At 37.1% G+C, this 15,395-nt stretch overlaps 1 pseudogene; it reads right to left on the bottom strand.

Moving 5' to 3' along the window:
* Positions 1 to 12,033: 12,033 nt before the first annotated feature.
* Positions 12,034 to 12,415, bottom strand: LOC121492031 (annotated as a pseudogene).
* Positions 12,416 to 15,395: the final 2,980 nt, after the last annotated feature.

Raw genomic sequence — 15,395 nt, 5'->3', positions numbered from 1 at the left:
TGTCCCTAAAAGCTATAGCCTTATTCAGTTTTTTATTTGATAATTCAAAGAATTTCTGTTAATCTACAACTTCCCCTTCTATACCTTTCTGTTCTTTATCATGTACTTGCTGAAGAGCATACGTCTCTGCCATGCAGAGCTGGAAAGCCTGGATATTGCTCATTACGTACTGTTAGGGCAGTTCCACAAGGTCCTGTATTTTCTGGATTTCCTAAGATTGAGCAGCTAGGTACATATAGAGGATTTATCAGAATCAGGTACCTTCCCTTTGGCCAGATTTTAGTTGGTGTCTTTAAGCGGACAGAGTGTCCAGATGTTTCTCTTTCTGTGATTTGAATAGCTGTTCATGTTCAATGCCTAAGTTTATATATTAACTTAGGTAGTTGGGAAATGTGGGATTCTTTTATTTTTATTTTTTATTTTTTTATTACAGTTCAATTTGCCAACGTATAATATAACACCCAGTATGCAATAGAATATTACTCAGCCATTAGAAAGGACAAATACCTTTCCTTGTAATGGGATTCTAATCCCATAATTTTTTTTCATTATTAGACAAAATACTTTTATTTTTTAAAGATTTTATTTATTTATTTATTTATTTATTTTTTTTTTTGTGGGGTAGGTGGGGGGAGCAGAGGAAGAGAGAGACAAGCAGACTCCCTGAGCATGGTGTATGACTCAGGGCTTGATCCCATGACCCCGAGGTCACGAAGTCAATAGTGGGACATTCTTGAGGGTGACTCAAGCCACCCAGGCACCCACAGAATATTTTTAAAAATGGATACTTTCTCTCAGATACTATTTGGCTACCAAATGCTTCCATTTCTATAGGAAAAGCAGGATCATTGCTTGATTTTTTAAATCAGTTTTTAAGAAGAGGCAATAGATTCTCATTTTCCATGTGTAACATGTAATTTTATTTTTTTCTTTTAAAAACATTTATTCTGTAGCAACTTGTGATTTAACATATTGTGTGGATTTTATCCAGTTGTTATTATTGACATGACTGAGCTCAAATTGTCCCCACTTTGGGCTTTGGGAGCCTTTTCAAGTTGACTCCAGAGTTCTTTTGACAAAACTTTAATAGATTTCAGTAGCCCCCTTGCTGACTAGAATGGTGCATGCTCCAGTTTTATCTCATTTGTTTTCTGCCATAGACTGGGAACTGCCATTCTTTCAAGAAGCTCTAGGTACCTTTAGTGGAAAATGGTATTTCAAGACCACCATGTGCATCCACTAGAGAATATTACTGGTCTCAGTTGTTTGGTCATTATTGCTAAGCCTTTGGGTGGGCAGAGCTAGAATGTGTGTGCGTGGGTACATGCATGTGTGTCAGTGACTCATGGTTCCATACAGATACTTCTGCTTCAGATACAGTCCTGTAGTTTTTTTTACTTAACCTCTTCTATAATATATATGTATTCCCTTTCTACAACACTCAAAAGCCTGATTCTCAAGGACATAAGGGATGATAGAATTAGTATATCCTATACTATGCCTGCAATAGTATAAAAAAAAAAAAACCACAAAGAAACAGTAACTTTACTACCATCAGTAATACATAAGGGGAATTATTTTTAAAAAATTCCTTGCACATGTTCTTGCCATAAGCCATCTTATATAGTTACACTATTTTTAAAATTTCAGAGCATAAGGCTATTACAGATCATCTTCTCCCTTTAACCTTCACTTAGAACGCCATGCATAATGCTTACCACCAGTCCTGCCAGAGTTTCTCTGGTTATTTTCATGTCTGAAGATTGTTCTTTATTTTTTAGAAGGAACTCATGGAAATAGTATTTTCTGCCTTTCTGCACCTTTGTCTTTGTTCCTTATGTTTGAAAGTCTTTGCTGGGTAAAAAATACTTGGCTCATGTTTTTGTTTTTCCTTGAAAATCATGTTCCTGTCAATAAATCTAATAATTTAATTTTAATCCATTTATTTATTTATTTAGATTTTATTTATTTATTCCTGAGAGTACACAGAGAGGAGAGAGAGAAAGACAGAGACACAGGCAGAGGTAGAAGCAGGCTCCATGTAGAGAGCCTCACGTGGAACTCAATCCCGGTGCTCCAGGATCACGCCCTAGGCTGAAGGTGGCGCTAAACCGCTGAGCCACCTGGGCTGCCCTAATTTTACTCCATTTAAAAGACACTTGCTCTTTTTGCCTATATGCACACAATATGATCTTTTTTTAATTTATAGTCCAATAATTTTCCTAAAAGCTATACTAATATTGCTCATTCTGAGTTTATAATCTCAGGCATAAGCTCTTTCAATATCTAGTTTTGCGTGGAGTTTTAAAATTATATATTTCAAGAATGTTTTCTGGAAATACAGCTGTGTTTTTTTTCTTCGGGAATTCATTTTACCATATGGTCTATCTTCTTTGCCTGTCCTAAGTTTTTGTTGCTTTCTCATTTTCTCCTTTTTTTTTTTTAATTTAAAAAAGTTCTTCCTTTTATCTTCCCTTGCTCTTACAGGATTAATCTCTGTGCTTCTTTATTCATGTATTGTTTTTCAGCCTTCATGTCTGGTTATTTTCTTGTATTTCTAATTATTTCCTGAGTTCTGTTTCCTAAATCCCAAGTCTTTCTAGTTATGATTTATGTTATTCTTTGATATCTTTGATCATTTAAAGATGCCTTTTAGCTCGTTTTGAAATAGTAGGGTGCAGTTTGATCTATTCTGTAGGCATGTCTTTCTGGAATGCTAGCAATGTTCGTAGGAATGTTATTTTGATCCTTTTTTTCTTTCATCTTATAATAACTTTGGATAGAATTTGACCTTTTCCTGTTGCTCAGTTTTTTTGTGAGATTAATTTTACTGGACTTTAGAAGAAGGTGTGGTTCAAGATGGCTTCGAAATATGCATTTCCTCTTTTGTTGTTTCAATTTAGGATTCACCAATACGTCTCCTCATTCACTCAGATTTCTTGGCTCTATTCTGCCTCCAACCCTCACTCTTGTATCTGAGATTGTTCTTTCTTTTGTTCATAGTGCCTACGTATTGCTCAGCAGATTCTCCTCACAGTGGGTCCCGGTTCATAAGAGTTAGCCTGTTCTGTTCCCTTCTCACCTTAATGGCAGGCCCTGGCCCCACCTGTTATTGGATTGGGTAAACTCCTCCCGCTTGAGCTGCTGTTCTCGAGTTGGAACACCAAACATCCAGCGAAGACCTGGTGGCTCCTTTGGGATTCTCTTGTTTCATGGTTCACTAAATATCTGTTGCTTCTTTCTGCTTTCTTTGCTAGCAATGACCCAGGAGCCCTTTGTGCTGTGGTAGTGTGTCCCTACCTGCTTCATTTTATGAACAACTTTTCACCTAGTTTTGTTATGTATGTTGTCTGGGGATTTTTGATTTTACCATCTAGCTCCTCTACTCATTCTGATATGGGGATCTGAAGAAATTAAAAGACCATGCCACTGCTTCTACCTTTGTTGTTCTCTCTCTTTTTTTTTAATTGTTTCAATTCAATTTAGTTAACATATAATGTATTATTAGTTTCAGAGGTAGAACTTAGTGATTTATCAGTTGCATATTGATATTTTTGTTTTAAACAAAAAATTACTAAATTGTTTTCTAATACACTGGTATCAAACACATACACACACATACATACACAGTGTATCACATTCTTTAAATTCCAGTTGTTATTTTTAAAATAATATAATGTAATACAAAGTCTAGAGCATGGAGTATGTTTTACTTTTAATCTCAATAAAAGTAATCTCAATAAAATCTCAATAAAATCTCAAAATTCGGCCAGGTACTATTCTTTTCCGAAAGCTCCCACAATAAATTCAAAGTTGGAGAAATGGTTTAGTTCATTTTGAAAGCCCAAACAAAAAAGTACCATATGGGCATTTAATTGACTTTTCCACTTTTACATTCTAGATACACAGGCAGCATGTCTTTGGTGTCACTTTTTGAATAACACCGTATATTTATAAAAATAGATAAACAGTAGGTTTCATGAATACCTTAAACATTTGTAACTGAGTGGATAGATAATAAGCATTGCTTTATGCATCTTTTCCTTCGAATTTTGAGCCTAATATATTCATAAAGTAGAAGCAACTCCCGTTTGACATTCTATAGTTTTTCAGAAAAGCCATCATCAGCTCCTATTAGTTACAGTAGGCCTGTAATGAATGCATGCATACCTGAGACAATTGCCTTATTTTCAAAAAGTATAGCAGTTGTAAATGGGTTCTGATGATCCCATCTGGTGATATTGTCTTGTAGTTGTACCTGTAATAAAGAAAAAGAAATTCGATTTTTGATATCCCCTTTTATCCTAATGTATCCCCAAGTGTGTGACATACTATCATAAATCAAAAAGTTTCCTTTGCAATGCACACATAATGTTACCTAGTTTTATGTGCTTTTCCTCCATCTACATAAGAGACCTCTTTTTTAAAGAAGTGTTGTCTGTTACCTATAATGTGTTGTCATGTTTACAGATTACAGCCAACATAGACACATAGTAACATACGTAGGGTGAATCTTTCTTCCTTGATAACAACAGTTGATAATTGGAATAGCCTCTGCCACATCCAAGAAAAAGAGAGATCTCTATCTGGAGAGGTTTGAGTCACTAGCAAGATAAGAATAACCATATTTTTATTCAATATTTTACTTAAGTTGAAATGAGCAAAAAGTGAGGAACCAAACAGTAAAATGAGCTATTTATGTGTGTTGCCACTGCTTGAAGAGTCCCACCATCTCATCAGTAAGATTATCTTTCCCTATATCCTTTTTCAACAAAGTAATTTTGATACCTGGTCAATTTTGGAGAGTAATTTGAAGGTCGACTTTTTCCCTTCTCTCAAGTTCTGATTTCTAAGGTCCAGATGTGTTTTATTTTATTTTATTTTTTAAGATTTATTTATTTATTTATTTATTTATTTATTTATTTATTTATTCACAGAGACAGAGAGAGAGAGAGAGGCAGAGACACAAGCAGAGGGAGAAGCAGGCACCATGCGGCCTGACGTGGGACTCGATCCAGGGTCTCCAGGATCACGCCCTAGGCTGCAAGCGGCGCTAAACCGCTATGCCACGGGGGCTGTCCTCCAGATGTGTTTTATTTTTTAAATTTTTTTCCAGATGTGTTTTAAAAGTTGGCTTATTGCAAATGGGACCATTCCCTCAAATGTGAGAACTGAACATTACAAAAGAGAACCAGTATGCTTTGGAGTCACGAGGTCCTGAGATCCTTCCTGGCTCAAAGCCTCCCTCTGTGACTTGGGACAAGTTACTTTCCTTCCCAGTTCTGTTTCTTTATGAATAAAATAGTTGTAAGAATTTCTTATTTAGGATGTGGTATCTAGATTTAGAGTTTGGTGTATTATATATTGAAGACATTAAAAAATAAACCTGTCCCCTGTCATATGGGAAAGAATATATCTTCCAAAGTAAATGAAGGAAATATATGTAATTTGAAAATCTCCCTAGATGACTTTGCATGCTTCTACTACTCCTTGAAGTCTCGATACCTTAAAGTTTTTAGCATTTTTATCAGGGAAAGCAAGGCTTCCAGGTACTTATGACCAAGCAACTAAACAAATCAATCTCTTGGATACCAGTCACCAAATAATTAATCTGAAATTAGTGGTAATTGATCATTGATCCCTTATTTGTTTAAATTAATTAAAAAGTTATTCATTACTTTATACCCATTATATTTGTAGAATATCTGACTATGAGTCATTTAAATGTCACCTACACTTAGAAAAGAAAGCTCCGTGAATCTTTTTCTTGGACTCATATTTAAAAGTAAAGTGCCCACTTCTTATGTAAAGAAATGATTTGTCGTTTTCACTTTAAGGAAACCCTTAGCATTGGCAAATGTAAACTTACAGAAAGAGGGATTTCTAAAAGCAAAGATGCACTGGATAGGACAGAAGACACGTTGGCATTATGCTAATTAGAAACTTGAATCACTGACACCTGCATTGCTTAGTGGGACACAAAACAGCGTCAAGGTCTCTGTCCTTTTGTTGATTTAAAATGTTATCCTTGAAATATCAATGTTATAAATATTAATAAAAATACTAAGAGCTTGGCAAGTGGATTCCAGGAAGACTAATGACTTCCAGTTAAATATCATGTCATTATTCTAACAGACCTTTTACTAGGCAACAAAGATAGAACAACACTATAGGCCCTTCATAAAGGTCTTAACAACTATTCATTTGAGACAAGAATTCCATTAACTAGTTGATTGACCTAAATAGACTGATTGTTTCTGGGTGAACTAATCAGCCTTTGGTTATCATCTCTCAATACCAAAAGCTGGTCTAGTTGAGTTTTTGACTCTAATTGGTTATCTTTCCAGTTGGGGCACATATTCACACACAAACACACACCTAAACCTACACAATTATTTGTGTGAGCCAATAACTCATGTTAGTTCACTCGCAGGTCGTGTGATGTTTGCCAAAACAGACACATCTCAAAAACATAGCATTCGGGCAGCCTGGGTGGCTCAGTGGTTTAGTGCCGCCTTTGCCCCAGGGCATGATCGTGGAGACCTGGGATCGAGTCCCACGTCAGGCTCCCTGCATGGAGCCTGCTTCTCCCTCTGCCTGTGTCTCTGCCTCTCTCTCTCTCCCTTTCTCTGTGTTTCTCATGAATAAATAAATAAAATCTTTTAAAAACAAAACAAAACATAGCATTAAACAATGAGAGTAAAATGCATAAGGATATGTAAAGTACCATTTTACTTTCAGTTTATCAAAACTATATGATATGTTGTTTGTGGATGCAAATTTATGTCAATAAAAGTATGGAAGGTGAATAGAAAGGATGTGCATTAAGTGTGTAAGAGTAATGCATAAGAAATGGTTGGAAGAATGGGATGGGCAAGAGGGCAGAAAACTGGGGGCCATACTATGTCCAAAGATGATTGGTCACAATAGTGTGATTGATCATAGTAATCCTACATTAGGATACAAAATATAGAATGTTTATAATTTATCTTTGTTTTAGAATAAGGGCATTTTTCAAAACTGACTTGGACCTATTTAGCATTATTTAAAATGACACAATCGTGTCATTTTGTTTCCTCTGTGCCAAGTTGAATGTGGAAATGCTAGGCCTCCTGAAGTAAGCTTCACACTTCCAGTTGTTCCTCAAAAATCCTTTTCATGTGAACTAGCTGCCAGGCCAAATTACCCTACACACTTTTATGAACAATTCCATAGTTAGGACGTCATCAGCTTAGCTTCATTGTTAAAAGAATAGTTAATGGAACATGTTTTGCCTGATAAATACAAAATAACATAGAGAACATGGTGCCCCTAATGTTTTAGGAATATATCAGAGCATTAGACACAGCTCGCACTTTCAGTGTGATAGATTGTAGGGAGTTATTGTTCTTAGAAGTTGCAAAGATGAATGCAAACCCATTTAAGGTTATTCATGTCCTAACTTGTTGCAAAGTTAGGGGAGCTTAACACTGCAACTTGATTGTCAATCTGACTTTGTCCTTGCTCAGTCTGAACCGTACACTCTGAACCATAGTGTGTTCCTATGCTTACATTAAACTCCTTTTGTGTATGATGTACATTTTACTTTGTAGCTGTTTGTATGACATAGTAAGTTTCAAGGGCCATTTTTTTCCCTTTAAGCCTGGTGTTTTGAATACAGTACAAAAAGTATGGAATAAAATTGTAGCCTATTCATGCTGATACATTCATTTCACAGAGAGGTCTTCCTTTGAGATCAATCAAATCAAGAAAGAGAAAATTCTCTGTAGTCAACAAAAAATACAGCACATGTCTCTGTTTCCTGTCAAGTACCTCAGCTCTGCATCTGAGGATGGCCTAAAACCCCGTTAACAGACTTCAAGAAGGAAAAAACCAGCAGGAGTAAAAAAAAAAATGTAAATAATTGCCCATTTCTATAGCAAAGTTCAAACTTCTCTCTTGAAATGGTGAACCAACTCAAATAACAACATTAGGAAATGTCCTTGTTTAGGGATAATTAATGGCCTTGTATTTTTCTCACTGTTTATTATGTTCAGTCAAATAGGAAAGGAAAATGTTAAAAGCTCAAAGGCTAAAGTTACAGTGAAATGTATACAGCAGATTTATATGTGTTCAGCTTTTTTTTTTTTGAGAAGGCGCTCATTTTAATTTTACATGTTATTTCTATTATATAGAACAAAGAAAAATACATTTGTTACTCATGCAGGAGCTGCAGGCGTTTTTAAAGGAAAAGCTTTAAGCCGTGTCAAATCTATTGAGGTATCTTCTGCTTAATACTCTCAAATGACTGAGTTAGTTTTACATTTCAAACTTTAAGGGGGGTAGGTAATAAAAGAACGTTTATCACTAATGACCCAGCAACCACAACAGAACCCCACAATCCATGGTTATGCTCAAATATTCTAAAATGTTTTAATATAAACAGAATGCTAGAATATATTGCATAAGATAGGGAAAAGATAAACATTATTGTTACCTCAAATGGTTGATAATAGCAATTGACTAGTGAAATGGTTTGCACAAAACTGTGCTTTTCTGAATGCAATTTCAGTAATACGGAATGATATATCCCAAGAAATATGGGAAAATGTAGGAAATTGTTGCATAAACTGCTTTGACTGAAGTAGACATTGTGATGAAGTATAATCTCCCCAAGTAAACAGTTATTATGTTAAGAATGGAGAAGCAATCACACAATTTAAGTGTTTTGCCTTGGCAGCTCTACTTTTATTTCCCACCCCTGCCTTTCCCGGAGATGATGCATTGCTGCTAGTCCATGGCTTACAAAAATAGGCAAGGGGCAAATACATATAGGAATCAAAAGCTGTGTAGAAAGTACTCCTTTTTAGAGAGCTGCTATATTTGCTTAGACCTGATGTCTTTACCTTGATCGAAAAGACTATTAATGGACACTGCATCCAGATGAGATGCCTCCGTTGACAGAAAATATTTCTGTGGCATAAATCACAGCGTGCAGCGATGCCAGCCCAGGAATCACCTTTTGAAATAAGCAAGGACAGAAAGTGATCACCGGACCCACTTGTTAAATTCCTCGTGCCGTAGGCTGAACGTACTTCCCTCAACACCTGTCCTATGTTCCCTTCCTCACACTCTCACTTTGTCTTTCAGCTCCTCACTGATTGGATCTCAAAATTTCTTCACACTAAGGCTGTCAAGATTGGACTGGGAAAAAAAAAAATAAGGTATTTACAATGTCATCAGGTATCCTATGCATCCCAAATAGTGGTTTTTATTTCAGTTTAATAGTCACTGATTTTCCTGAGAAGATTGTGGAAATTCCACCCAGGACTTGGTATACATTCTTTCAATTATCTGTAGTGATGGTAAAAATTGGTTCTCAAGAGCAGAATTTAATTTGGAGTGAAGTCATATAGGTAACACGGATGCTGAATCCTTGTGACATTCTTCGGATTTAAGAGAGAGGGAACAAAAAGAACAGTGATGATTTTATTTTGCAACTTAGAAACTAGTCCTAAAGGCAGTTCCCAAAGAGGTTTCCAAAACATGTTGAGTAATAGTGTTTTGGAACAAATCTATGGTCTTCCATACTTTGAAAACCAAGATGGTGTGCCTGTCTAGAACTTCTGGGTGCTTTCAAGTCTCTCTAATAGAAAATTTCCTTTACTGAGGTGTTGAGTTTATCACCTGGAAGATATGCGGATTCTCTACTTGTTAAACTGTCATTCACATGCACCAGATGATATCCCTAGCATTTGAGGAAACTATTAAAGCATGTTACGGTTGCTGCTACTTGGAAAGAAAAAATACACTCAGCAATACAGTATTTTTTAAATCTTACTCGTTTTTAGCATAAAGTCAGATATCTTGAGTTCAAATTTTAATTCTATCCTTTATTGCTCAGTGGGTTTTGGGCAATTTAAATGTTTTGAGTCTGATTTTCCTCATCTATAAAATGAGGATAATTATAACTGCTTTGTAGGACTGTGGTGAGAAGCAAAGGAATTAATTCATATAATGTATTTAAATATCTTTTTTTTTAAATTTTTATTTATTTATGATAGTCACAGAGAGAGAGAGAGAGAGGCAGAGACACAGGCAGAGGGAGAAGCAGGCTCCATGCACCGGGAGCCTGACGTGGGATTCGATCCCGGGTCTCCAGGATCGCGCCCTGGGCCAAAGGCAGGCGCCAAACCGCTGCGCCACCCAGGGATCCCAAAAGAATCTTTTTTTTTTTTTAATTTTTATTTATTTATGATAGTCACACACAGAGAGAGAGAGAGAGAGAGAGAGAGGCAGAGACACAGGCAGAGGGAGAAGCAGGCTCCATGCACCGGGAGCCCGATGTGGGTTTCGATCCCGGGTCTCCAGGATCATGCCCTGGGCCAAAGGCAGGCACTAAACCGCTGCGCCACCCAGGGATCCCCCATATAATGTATTTAATTTTGGCAAATAGAAAGCATTTGGTAATATTTGATAGAATTGTTGATTTTATGGTGATACTTAATAAATGTTATGACTCAAAGCATTATTCTTCCCACTTGATTTTTTCATCTTAGTAGGATAAAAGTGGTTTTACCTAAAACTAAATATATTATTAAATGAAGTGCAGACTCAATAAAGACTTAATAATGGGTTGAGAGGTATTTTGAGGCAAGATACCCATTTATACCAAGCTTCTTCTTTTATATATTTAAGCCTGGCCTTTATTTAGTGAAACTATTTGTCATCATCTGCGGCTTTGGTTTTTGCCCATCTGATAATCTCTCACATAACTGAGGATGATTCTTCCAAATCAATATAAAGGGGCACAGTTTTTAAAAGTATATTATTGAGCATTTTCTCATACCTTTTTGAGGCCTAGAAATAAATACTAATGTGTATGTACCTTTAAGAGGACTTTTAAAATGTATTGCTCTATAATGAATATTTTTATTATTTATATCTGATTTCAATTAGAAGACTTTAAAATATAACAAATATTTTTATTTGAAAGATAAATTATTTCAAAAAAAGAAAGATAAATTATATATTCATTGGGTGTGATGAGTATTAAATATTTCTAAGTTGTTGGATAGATTTCCACACAAATGACAAATGAAGAAATGACAGATAAACGTATCATCTTATGAATTAGCAAGTGAAGTTCTGTAACCATTTAGACTTCTAAGCTTGACAACCTAAGCTTTTCTAGTTTTCCTGGACTTTTCAAATGGTAACATGACCCAAATAGTTCCTGAAAGGAATGTAAAAGGACTGCATAGTTTTAAATAGTATATTTTCAAGATGGGCAAAATGGGTGGATGAAGGAAGTGGGAGATATACAGCCTTCCAGTTACAGAGAAAAAAAAATTGTTTTAACACTTGTAATTAAACAAAAGACCAAAATATAAAAAGGGCATTTATTAAACATTTTTGAGCTAGAGGAAACCAGATTTTCTTTTCTTTTTTTAAGATTTTATCTATTTATTCATGAGACACACACACGCACACACACACACACACACACACACAGGCAGAAGCAGGCTCCACACAGGAAGCCTGACGTGGGCCTCGATCCCAGGTCTCCAGGATCAGGCCCTGGGCTGAAGGCGGTGCTAAACCGCTGAGCCCCCGGGCTACCCCAAGGAAACCGGATTTGATGAAGATGGGGTAAAGCTGCTACAAATCAAGCAACTCTCCTAAGAGTTTGCCAGGCACCCTGGGAGTATTTTACATGGAATTCTAAGCCTTACAGCAACCCTGTAAGGAATATATTATTCCTATTTTGCGGAAAGGTACTCTGAAGCTCAACAAATTTAAGTAAGTTATCTCGAGTCAAATAGCTGAAAAGAATCTAAGCACTAATCTTAACTTGAGCACGACCTGCTATAGTCCATATTCCTTCCATTGTGCCCTGCTGGGAGGAGTCCTAGGAAATTTCAGTTCACTTCCGAAGACTTCAAGTCCAGTCTTCTTCCAGGATTTCTGAAGGGAAGAATTTCTCTCTCTCTCTCTCTCTCTCTTTTTTTTTTTTTTTTTTTTTTGCAGTTTTATACATTTGACAATCAGCGATTAGCTCTCATCTACATTAACAGTCTATAGATTTTTGAAAGTGATGACAGGTACGTAGGTAACCAGCCTTGTAGAGCTTGTTTGGTGAATCTTCATCCTTGTTACGTTTTCTGGACAACCACACACGGATACGGTATGGAACATTCCTTATTCCTTTGACCCAGACAGCTTTGTTGAGGCTGGTGTCAATGTGCACATCTGGAGTTCCCATCTCCTTCATGGCAAATTTCTGGATCTCTTTGAGTGCCCCAGGGGGACGCTTCTTGAAACCCACTCCATGGATACGTTTGTGAATGTTGATGGTGTATTCTCTGGTCACTACCTCGTTGATGGCAGAACGGCCCTTCTTCTTCTTGCCACCCTTCTTGGCGGGAGCCATTCTGCCGGGCCCTCAAGGGAAGAATCTCTTGAGAAAACACTTTTCCAAACCTATTCCTTTACAATTGAGAAACTAAAGCTTGGAGAATTTGAGGGACTCTCTATTTATGGGCAGGGACGATCTCAAATTTTGTTCCTTTAGATTGTGGTCACTGCCTTGCTGTTTCTATGGATGGTGATACAATTCTGATCCTTATTATCTCTTGCCTAACATTATTACAGTGGCCTCCTCACTGGTCTCTATGCCTCCATTTAATAATCTTTTACACTACTGTTTGAATAAACGTATTAAACACAAATACTTGACACACTAAAGTGGGATAATGATAGGGTTGTAAGCATTATAAGAGACCATGCACATACAGCTCTCAGCATAGGGCTGAGCATTTAGCATCCAATAAATCCTTGCCATTATCATTTTTCCATGTGGAGGCTACAGATGACTTTCCATGGTTGATACAGGGAGACCCTTTACTTAGACTGGGCTGTAGGAAGAGGTTTCAGGTGCAGGTGATTGCCTAATGAGAAGCTCCCTGGAGCAATGGGTAGTGAAGTGTAGGAACCAGGACAGAGAAGGGGAAAGATCCAAGCAAAGGCATGATTTCAGGTGACATCTTAGTACCAACCAGATCTCATAGGAGCTCTGAAATATACATTAAGCCTTGAAATTTATTCCACCTAGAGGCACAGGAGTTGGGTTGGCTTTATATTCCTTGCCAGTTCTTGGCTATAAGCCACCCTAGAAGGGACAGAAACTCCCAGAATTTCTGGGCTCTTGGCCAAAGGGTCAAAGCAGCTAATATAAAAAGGTCCTCAGCAAAAGGTTTCAGGTGGAAACCAATAGAAACAAAGCACACAAAGGCCAGGGGACAGGTGCCAGATAGAAAGTGGAGGCAGGGTGGCCAGAGGACCAACAGTGTGCAGTACTTCTCTGCTGTCAGAGTTGCGATCTTTCTACCAATTAGGCCTGTTTCTCACTGTTGCTCTTCACTTACTCTGTGTTTCGACTGAGCCACACCACTCATTCACACAATCCATCAGTATGTGCCAGGCACTGTTCCAATACTGGAAAAAATAGTAGTAAACATGAGTTTCTTCCCTCATGGAGTCCATACCCTCTCAGGGGAGGCAAATAATAAAAAATAAACAACATGCAAACATATAATCTCATAAAATATCAGGTAGGGATATGTGCAATGAAAAAAATGGAGTAGGGTGAGAGGACAGAGGATTAGGGCTCTTTGTTGTCCTTTTGCTTTCGTTTTCCTTTTAGATAGAATGGTCTGGAAAGGCCTCTCTGAGGAGGTGATGACTCAACAAAAACACAAGTGAGGTGCAGAAGGAGTGAACTAGGCTAATGTCTAGCAAAAGAGAATCTAGGGGAGAAGAGAAGATGTGCACCAGCTCTGCGGTCTCTGGGGGCTTGGTTCTCCTCCACTGGTCCTTTTATGAGGTCTCCTCGCAAGGCATGTGGAGCAGATCTGAACAGGGAGATCCAAAATCAGTAATGATTATGTTAAGTTGAAAATATCATTAGCTATTCAGAAGTATTAAATAGGCATAAAGTATATAAGTATGGATTCTAAGGGGAGAGGTGGAGTTGGAGATACACTATCAACTGCTATTTAAAGCCAGTGGATTGCACGAGATCACATAGGTAGTGAATATACATAAAGAATGAAATAGATTCATGACTAAGTGGTTCTTAGGTTAGACTTAGAAATGGACTCAGCCAAAGATACTGGGAAGTAGTAGGTGTTTTTGTTTTAATTTTTTTTTAAATTGGAGTTCAATTTGCCAACATATAGCATAACACCCAGTGCTCATCCTACCAAGTGCCCCCAGTAGTAGGTATTTAGTACGTTATTAAGCACTGAGCAACTAACAAACCAAGCAGAGATGGTGAATGTCATGAAACAAAGAGTACGTTTCATCTAATTCATCTAAAATGAAGAGAACAAAAATTATTTGATTATGATTTGCATTCTGTTCCAGTAATTTTTCTTTCTTACTTTCCTATTATTTTAGTTTCTATTTGTCAAAAGTCTTTTTTCACCCAGGTTCTGAAAAAAAAATGATGGAGACCAAAGTGCCAACTTTTTTATTAATAAACACAAGTTGGAGTATATAGCTTCATATTAGGCAGATTTAGCACATGGTTACAGGCAGGCATCCCCATGTGCTGGCTTTACTAGAAGTTTCTCAACTATATATTTTGTTTTCCTAGATTCTGCTGCTCTGTTTTTATTTTTTGTGGACAATAGAGCAAATGTAACCTTTGGGGAAGTCCAATAAATAGCATTCTACTTCCTTGCCAGGATTTAGAAAAAATAAAAAAAAATGAAACAAAAGGATGACCAACAGAGTTCAGAATGTCGATTTTATTATTGGCAAGTGCTAATTTGGAGGATTTATCTTAGTTTGAGGGCCAAATGAACCTGCTAAACAAGCTTTGAAATTAGGTAGACTTAACAACACATGACAGGCAGCACTGGGCTTGGGCAGGCCCCCAGCTGGTGGAGGTGGACAAAGAGCTGCCCTAGAAGAACAGAGGGCAGTTCAGCCTCAAAAGAGAGAAGGGAGGTTCTGGCTACACAAGTCTTGTTTAGTTCTTCTTAAGTTCTCCCCCAAATTATACCTTCACTCCTAATGGAGTAAGTTAAAAAGGTCTACAGAGAGGCTAAAGCTTATGCCTCCTCAGGCATAGGGATAAAATGTTGCTTCCACAAACATTCAGGACTTTTGCTTTGTAAAGATATATTATTGGCACTATTTCATATTTAGCTTCCTTTGGGGAAGGGTACAAAAGTGAATCAAAAGTAGTATTTCTAGAAGTAATTAGAATCCTTAGAAATTGCTATAAAACAACAACCTTTCATCTATAGTTTCATATGCAAAAGGAATGAAATAAGAATTTTACATGCATGTGTTTTTGGGAGGTGTTAGGGAGTGGAGAAATGGAGCTTGGCAGAAGGATGGAGCAC

The sequence above is a fragment of the Vulpes lagopus genome, chromosome 5 (assembly GCF_018345385.1).
Source record: "Vulpes lagopus strain Blue_001 chromosome 5, ASM1834538v1, whole genome shotgun sequence".
Lineage (NCBI taxonomy): Eukaryota > Metazoa > Chordata > Mammalia > Carnivora > Canidae > Vulpes > Vulpes lagopus.
Note: the sequence above shows the minus strand (reverse complement) of the source record. Positions and strands in the feature narration are given on the sequence as shown.